This window comes from Salvia splendens, chromosome 14 (assembly GCF_004379255.2).
Source record: "Salvia splendens isolate huo1 chromosome 14, SspV2, whole genome shotgun sequence".
Classification (NCBI taxonomy): domain Eukaryota; kingdom Viridiplantae; phylum Streptophyta; class Magnoliopsida; order Lamiales; family Lamiaceae; genus Salvia; species Salvia splendens.
Window position 1 is genome coordinate 15,861,683 of NC_056045.1, and position 9,305 is coordinate 15,870,987.

The 9,305-nt window shown below is 40.4% G+C and overlaps 1 long non-coding RNA gene across 1 annotated transcript; it reads left to right on the top strand.

Annotated features, from left to right (window-relative positions):
- Positions 1-3,563: 3,563 nt before the first annotated feature.
- On the top strand, positions 3,564-4,680 carry LOC121764592. The gene is made up of 2 exons (XR_006042569.1): positions 3,564-4,045; positions 4,309-4,680. It is a non-coding gene; the product is annotated as an uncharacterized LOC121764592 (long non-coding RNA).
- Positions 4,681-9,305: the final 4,625 nt, after the last annotated feature.

Consider the following 9,305-nt stretch of genomic DNA (forward strand, 5'->3'; position numbering starts at 1 on the left):
GAGGTGCTCTCTGACGGTACTCTCCACCTTGATATGGAGTAGTCTGCTTTCCCTTGCCCCGTGCAGAGTTTGGGGTACCTTGGAACCTCTTGTTATCAAAGGATTCTCGGTTCCCGTCCCACTTTCTCTTATCCCGAAAATTCTGTTGTGGTGTAGGTGGTGTTGGAGTAGTAGGCATTGCTGTCTTTTCTCGTGGCATTGCTTCCTCCACGTCCAACGCACGAGACAGTGACTCGGCATACAAGAGCCTTCCACGGCATGCCAAAGCCATCCTGATTTCGTGCCTCAGACCGGCACAAAACTTCTCCGCCATTTTCTCGTCGGTATTTACCTGCTCCGGTGCATATCGCGACATGTCGCATAGGGCACGGTCATATTCAGTCACTAGCATCCGCCCCTGCTTCAGATTGTAGAACTCGGCCTCCTTAGCCTTGCGTTCCTTTTGAAATTCTTTCTCGATTTTTCGTTCCGGCTGTGGCGGTGGTGGAGGTGGTGGCGGTGGTTGTCCTTCAGGCCCCACACTACTTTGGGTCTCATTGCTGGCCTCGCTTTCGTGATGAACTGCTGCGCGTCGGGGAGGCATTCTGTTCAACACACGCATTAGTACAAAAGTCTGAATTTACCATCACCACACCACACCATACAACCTTTCCAAAAGCGATTTCACAAGTTTTCCATACATAACAAGGTAAAAACGAGCACAACGATAAAACAACGGGAATTTTATTAACTTAAAAAAAACAAGTACGTGTTTCAACATGGTCTTTGCAACAAGTGCAACCAAAACTCAAAAGAAAACATTACACAGTTCGTCAAAGCAAAACATCCAAAAACTAAGAAGAACAAAAAAAAAATTCTACTCCTCGGGTGCTCTCTCAACATTCGCCCCTTCCTCGCTTTCGACTTCAATCTCCCTTTCAAGGGGTTCTTCATCCTCGTCGGGGTCATCCTCTTCTTCCATGGGATCCTCCTCATCTTCAAGAGGTTCTTCCTCATCTTCAAGAGGATCTTCCTCCTCTCCCTCATCGTTCTCCCTCACATAGGTAGCTACGTCGATATGCTTATCGACAACAAGGACTTCCGTCGCGGGAGGTGCGGAGGTGCGCATCCCAAGCCTCCTCCTCTTGGGGTAGTTTGGTTGCGGCGTCTCACTCTCGTACCGACCCCCGCTGTAGGGGCTGAGACTCGATGAGGATGCCTCCTTTCTAGGTGAGGCATAGGGCGGCGGTCCGTCACGAGCATCGACCAGAGCTTCCAAGAGAACCTTCACAAAACCATGCATGTCTCCTTGCACACTATAGTCGGGGAGCTTGTGCCAAATGTATGGCCGCGAAGCCTCATCGGCCCACCTATTCCAAGGCGCCGGTAACCCATCAATCAACCTGTTAATGCCCTCGTAGTGCTTCACTCCATACCCATGAGCATCCCGCCATAGTGCCAAGTAGTCGGAAACATATGACATCAAAGGGGCCCTCTCGTCTCTTTAGAATCCCCGGTACAGTTCCACCGCCCGCAGTCCATTCTTGACGTACCTTCCCCTTAGCGGCACGTGGATCATAATCGCCATCTACATGAAAGTGAGTTTCCTTAGTAACAAGTCGAAGAAATGACATAAAGCAAGGTAGAGAAGGATACAACGCGTAGATAACGTCATACGTGCTACCGTGTGTATACCTGTCGATTTCCATAAGGAAAAGGTCATAACAATTCTTTCTTTTTTTAAGTTATCATCTAAGGATAGATGTTTCGCATTTTAGGAACGTAGTAATTTGCAATCTCGTCAATCTTTCGCTCTAGCGTTGGTCGTGCTTCACAAGGTTATCCTTGTCCCGTCATCTCATCATCCCTTGGAATTTGCTCTTTTCTACGCCTCATTCGTTCCATCAATTCACATATCGTCTTTAAGCGAAAGAAGTTCGCTCGTATGACTAGCCTACATCTAAGGCCCTTGATGTCTACATCTCAATCATATCCCATTCATCATCACGTCCAACATGCCTCATTTTAAAACTTTTTACCTTTTTCCTTGTTGAGCGCGGCGAGACGGAATGTTGAGCCTTCAATGAATACTTTTTTAGTCTAGCGAAACGAGTCTAGACTAGATTGAATAAAAGACTCTCGGTCCAGAGCGGAAGGAAAAATTGCTCTGATACCATTCTGTCACGACCGCACTTCCTAAGGATAAAAAGCACGATGGATCGCGACTAGTGGGGGAAGGAAGAAGGGGGTAGCAATCAAGGAAGTACGACATATAGATCAAAATACGAAATTCCAATATCAAATCAAAATTTCAAATCACGAAGCAACATAGTTCGAATAGAGAAAAAAAAATTGTCCAACGGATTAAAGAAAAAACGTAGGAGTTCGTAAAACTTAGAGTAGCGGAAGCAATTGAGAGTTAGCTACTACTATGTATAAAGACACAATAGCAACCGAAACATTTATTGAATATGGTCTCGATCCAATGCTCAACATCCTCCGCCTCCCGTCCACGCTCAACCTGCACATAGGAAACACATAGGCAGGGGCTGAGTACTTGATGCACTTAGTGAACTCATGCCCGAAATACATTTATCGATAAAATTATGTCAAGCCATCATTGAGTGAAACTCGGGTTTTACTTTAAAAGGCCGAGAAACACTAAAAATCATTCCTTAAGTAAAATAGTGTCCGCGCGGGCAATCGTCATCCTCCATTATGTACCATATCTGAACCATCATGTGAAACGAGAATGTGGCCACAAACTCGATCACTGGACCGGCCGACCTAGAGGACGGCTCACGATCCCCATCAGTGCACTAGCCTAAGTAGGGCTTGGACCCTAGTTAGACCCGAATTCGTTAACCATCAAAGTCTAGTAGAACATTATTGTAGTAGACAATCAGATAGGCAATTCAAAACATAAAGTACGGCATGACATAATATTTAAACCACCTTTATCTCACCATAAACATATCAATTGCAATTAAAGAGTTTAAGTAATAAAGCCCACCTCAGAAGCTTAGAGTTTTCCTTAGTAGCTTCTCGTTCCGACCTTAGCGGCTGTGCGAACCACCTTTTCGGAAAATACATAAAGTACCCATCAAATCTCGGTAACGAAGATATTTAGAATGCATGCACTCTAAGTAAAATCTTTTAATTCATTTTCTCGATTTTTCGTGCATTTTCGATTATTCAGCGACCGCCAAAGGCGTCGTGTGCGACGCCGGTCGGCCACTTACGCTCGTTCCTCCGTTGGCTCCTCGTATTTTCCATGACGTCGAAATAAATTTCTAAAAAAATTTATTTAAGCGCGTACTTAAATGATCGCAACTATTTCTCTTCGAAAATATTTTATTTCGAACTTGGGATAAAATTATTCATACTTCCAATTAATTCGGGTTTTAATTAAATAATTCCTCACTATCATTTATCGACCCAAAGATTTATTTAAAACCCCCAAAGCTTAATTATTTCCCCACCTTATCTCCAATCTTATTTTTTTAAAACCCAACAATTTAAATGGAGCCCATCTAACAACTCCTCCAATTTAATTTAGTGAGGCCCAATTACTAATTAAAAGATGGTCCAACAAAGGTCCACCTAACTCCCTTCCCTTCACTATCGGTCAATCCACTCTCTCTTTTCACCTCATTTCTTCCTCAATTTCTGAAGAACCCGTCGACTCCTCCTCAAGTCCTCACCCCACGCCGTCGGCTGTCACGTGATTCTGGCGATTCGGGTCACACCTCACTCCAAGAGTCCGATTCCACCCAACCATTGAAAATCTCTAATCGGAAACCTCCAATTTGACAACCTCCAATCCGTCGTCTTCCGTCGCGTCGCTGCTGATCCGGGCTGCTGGTCGCCGGCGTCTCCAATCTCCTCGGCGGAAATCGCCCCTGCAGCGAGGAGGGAGGACGTCGTTCGCTGCCGTCGCTGCGCACTACCGTCGCTGTGCGGTCGCTGCCGTCGCTGCTGCTCGCAGCTGCTGTGCAGCCTCCTCTTCCCCGGAAACACTCCGAACCACCCCGAATGAACCCGCAAATTACGTTCTCAATTCAAAGTTAAGTTCTTTTGTGGCTTCGATTACATAAGGCGAATGTTCGATTGATTCTTGGTTGATTGTTAATTGGATTGAATGTATAAAAAAAACATATGCATAGATACTATTTAATCATGCTTTGGGATAGGAAAGGATTATACCTCCAAATTGATTGGACTTGGTGGTGAATGGACAAGAATGGTGAAAAAAAAATCCTCCTCTTGCTCCCTCTCTCGGCTTCTCTCTCGGCTCTCTTTCTCACTTCTTTTTTTCCTTTTGTGTAGTGTAATGTGAGGAAGAGATGGAAGGCTAAAGTAATATTTTGTGCGACTCTTGGATGGAAGCATTGATGGTGGAAGAGGGAAGATGAAAGAGTTGGAGGTGGAGAGTCCTTGGTGGAAACCGTCGACCATGGTTGAAGAAGAAGGAGAAGGAAGTTCTTTGGGCTTGCTCCCATTTGCTTGGATAGATTTGGGCTCTTAAATTAATTAAATGGTGTTGGGCTCAATTTGTTGTAAGCCCACTTGGCAATATTATTACTTGGTTAGATTTTTAAATAGTTAGGGCCCAAGTCCTTTTTATAGATAGTCAATTGGACTCCAATTTAATTTGGAAAGCCCAAACATAAATATATATACATACTTTATTTTCTCGCACTTCCGTCGATAATTAAGATTCACGGGACTTTATCTTGTTCTTCACAAACAACAATTAAAGAACACCTAACGTCACAACCTATATTTGGTGTTGTTCCAAATATAGTTTCCTCAACCATTCCTCGATTTATGCCATCTTCCATAAAATATTCATCTCCCGCATCGCATCCCTTATGCTAAATATAGCAATATCGTCATCATTATTTCAACGAGACCTTCAACATGTCTCCCAAAGTTTCATAATTAAATAAAAACGTCCCAAAGTCACATCGTCACATAAATACCATACTACTTCCCGAAGCACATTTAACGAGAGGCATAGTATAATAAATAAAAATTTTATTAATTATCCCATGACATACTTTAGTTTAGTACTTAAAAGTACGGGTGTTACAATGCGTCTCTCCCTAAGACGCGTGACGGTCATGAGTCGTCTAATAAAATTAAAAAAAATCCGACGCATGATGGAGATGCGTCTCTCCCTATGACACATGACGCTTATGCGTCTTTAAAAAAAATTAATAAAACAAACGACGCATGTCTCTCATGCGTCTTTGTGTAAGAAGCATCTCCGTGATGCGTTTCATTAACGAGAGACGCACGACCCTCATGCGTCTATCCCAAAGCAGGAACAAAAAAAAATTCAGTACGCTTATGGAATGTTAATTGTAGTATAGAACTACAAAAGAATTACCCATGTTCACCTCTTGATTGCTCCATTTTTTTTATAGAAAAATAAATAAAATACTCTATTCATCCCACAAAAATAAGAATTTTGGAAATGACTTAATATGAAATTGATAAAGTAGGAGATAAGAAAGAAAAAGTGATTGAAGTATTGTTATTTGAATGAGGCCACTTAGATTACCAAAAATACAAAGAGACTATTTTTATGGGACGGACCAAGATGAAAAAAATCAGACTATTTCTTAATAATAGATCAATTTCACTTATATCTTTATTTCTATGGATTTACCTCTGATTCAGCTCAGCAATGACAATCAATCAACAATTTTATAACTTAATAATAGATCAATTTCACTTATATCTGTACTTTATTGAAATTTCTTAATTGTATCTAGAGATGTCAATTAGATTAGCTCATCGGATTTACTATCAGTTTTATTCAATTGCAGGCTAATTGTGGTGAAATTTTATTAGATAAGAAAATTTTCAGACCTAGTCTAATACATTTAGTTTTGGGGCAGTCAACATGCTTATTAATTTGATTTTTTTTAAATAATCAATTTGCGTTCTATTAAAAATCAAATAAAAAAATTTTAATAGAGATCATGCACAAAATAAGAAAATAGGACAATTGATAAGGAGTATAGGGATATCTTTTTCTTAAACTTCTAAACGTGATACATAAATTTCAATTAACAATTAAGTTTAATTAAAAACTAGTGAGTTCTATTTGAGATGATACAACGTAGTACTATATTGGATGCACACAAAATGTTTCCCAAATATTACTACGTTACAAGCAAAACCCAAGACTTGATTATCGGCAGCCTTTTCATCTCATATTCCAACTATTGTGAATATATTGCGGTTCAATGTTTTTTTTTTTAAAAAAAATTGAATTAGTTTCACAAATATTAATTTAGAACGCAAATTGATTATTTAAAAAAAATCAAATTAATAAGCATGTTGACTGCCCCAAAACTAAATGTATTAGACTAGGTCTGAAAATTTTCTTATCTAATAAAATTTCACCACAATTAGCCTGCAATTGAATAAAACTGATAGTAAATCCGATGAGCTAATCTAATTGACATCTCTAGATACAATTAAGAAATTTCAATAAAGTACAAATATAAGTGAAATTGATCTATTATTAAGTTATAAAATTGTTGATTGATTGTCATTGCTGAGCTGAATCCGAGGTAAATCCATAGAAATAAAGATATAAGTGAAATTGATCTATTATTAAGTTATAAATTGTTGATTGATTGTCATTACTGAGCTGAAACAGTAGCTAAAATCATAGAGGAAGAAATGAGGAAAAAACAACTTGTTCTTTAGTTGTGACAAGTAGTAGCCGTTGGATTAGTTTCAATGGTGAGATTGAATCTGAGTGATAAGATTGTACTCCCTCCGTCCCGGACTACTTGCACTTATTTCTTTTCTGGACGTCCAAGTTATTTGCACTCTTTCAATCTTTAGTAAAAATTATCACCTACAGCCGCAATTGTTGACTTTGCTATACACTCATTCCTTAATCTCCGTGCCGAAAAAGGAAATGTGCGAGTAGTCCGGGACGGAGGGAGTACTAGCCAGTTTTTGTTATTAGCTATTCTTATTCTTTTTCTCTCCTGATTGTAATCATAGAGTGAGTTTCAATAAGAGTTTTGATTTTCTCCACATAAACCCTAGTTTTTCCTCTTGTGTTCTTGATCGAAGATTGAAGATTGAAGCTTGAAAGTAAACAATTGGTGCGGTCTTTGGGAAGCGAATCTACGATCGAAGAATTGCAGTGTTCATCATGACAATGCGATTGGAAGCTGAGAAATTCACGGACAAAAATTATTATGGCATGTGGAAGATGAAAACGCGTGCAGTTATCATTCAACAATGGCTTGTTGCAGTCTTGGCTTCGAACGAAAAGGGGAAAGAAGCGGTTCTTGATGAGAAGGAACAAGAGAAGTTTTATGAAATGCAGATGAAGGCGCATAGTGCTATCATCTTGCGTCTCGACGACAAAGTACTGAGAGAAGTTCAGGAAGAGAATGTTACGGCTGGGGTATTGGCGAAGTTTGATGAGGTCCATTTGGTGAAGTCTCTAGCCAATAGAATTTACCTAAAGAATAGGTTGTATTGATATAGTTTTGCTGCCGATAAATCCATCATTGAGCAACTAGAGGATTTCAACAAGATCATCGATGATCTTGGATATGTTGATGTCAAAATAACAGATGGAGACAAGGCTATTCTAGCCCTAAATGCATTGCCAAGCTCATATGATCAGCTGAGTGATGCCATAATATATAGGGGAGATAAGTCGAACACCTACTCCGAAGTGCATGCCAATTTGATGGCGAAGGAGATGCAAAAGGAGACGGTCAATAACTTGGATCAACAGCCGAAAGTCTCAATGTCAAGAAGTTCAAGAAGTCTAAGTTTAAGAAGAAGCCTGGTGATTCAAAAGCCTCTAGCTCTAAAATGAAGGAAACTCGGTCATGCCACTGGTGTAAGGAACCATGGCACCTCAAGAAAGATTGTTTCGCGTGGAAGCGGAGGCAGGCTGCTGATGGAGGAAAGACTATTAATACTGAATGTGGTGAAGTGAGTGAGATTTCTCATGCTCTAAATGTCATGGAAAGGGGTAACTATGGACTCTGGATCATGGATTCAGGGGCAAGTTTTCATATGACCTCAACTTTGAGTTGGTTTGAGGAGATTGCTGAAATAGTCAGTTCTGTGATTTTTGGAAACAATCAGGTGTGCTCTGTTCGAGGGATTGGCACAGTGAGGAGATTGAATGATGGCAATGTGAGGTTGTTCAATGAAGTAAGATACTATCCTGATATGAAGAGGAATTTGATCTTATTAGGTGTGCTTAAGAAGAAAGGGTGTATGATAGTTTTTGAAGATGGAAAAAAGGTTGTCAGTGGGGGAGGCAAGGCATTAATGCAGGCTTAAAGGAATGGGAGTTTGTATTATATAAAGGCTTCTGTTGAGACTATGTAGTTCAGTGAGATACACTCTGTGACCGATGATAGCTTCAAAGCCTAGCATGCACGTTTGGGCCATCCAACTGCTGCCAGTGCGAAGGAACTGGTGAAAATGGGAGTGTTGCAAGGAGTGGATACAGATGATCAGTATCCTTGTGAGGAATGTGTTCTTGGAAAATTCAAGAAATTGCCCTATTCAAAAGGTAAACACACTTTCCCAAAACCTTTAAATTATGCCCATGGTAATTTACTGGGGCCAGCTCAAGAAAAGTGTATTGGAGAGGTGATGATGCTCATTTCACGCATGTATTCTATCATAAAACTACATCAAATTATGTGAACTAACATTTATTTTTGAGCCAGGTGTGTATGAAAGTCCGCCATTTTTAGAAACTAAGCTGATCAACTGTGCGGACGAATGGATCAAGAAATGAAGCTGAAAACCTGCGTGGCTGAGTTGATCAAGTCAGAATTGACCGGAGCCAGCAGGAGTTTCCACACAAGAAGATATAGCTGAGGACCCCTATGGATCAGAGCCCTACGCCTCTCTATAAATAGGAAGCCCAACGTGAGTAGATGGGGGGCCTTTTTCCACAGATTTACATGAAGAAACATCATGCACTTTCAAGAGGGGAAGTATTAAAGAATGATACATGATTCTTCTAGAAAATGCGGTTATACATTCTAAAGGAAAAGTCAGAGGCTTTCAGTAAGTTTAAAGAATGGTACTCTGAAGTTGAGAGGGAAAAAAGAGTTTGTACTGTGTTTCAGAACAGATAATGGGCTTGAGATTTTGGCAAGAGAATTTGATGCTTTCTGTAAATCCAAAGGGATAAAGAGGCATCGAACTATTCCACTTAATCCCTAACAAAATAGAGTAGGAGAGGGCAAACCGAACAATGTGGAGAAAGTTAGATGTATGCTCTTGGATGTTGGTATGAAGAAGAA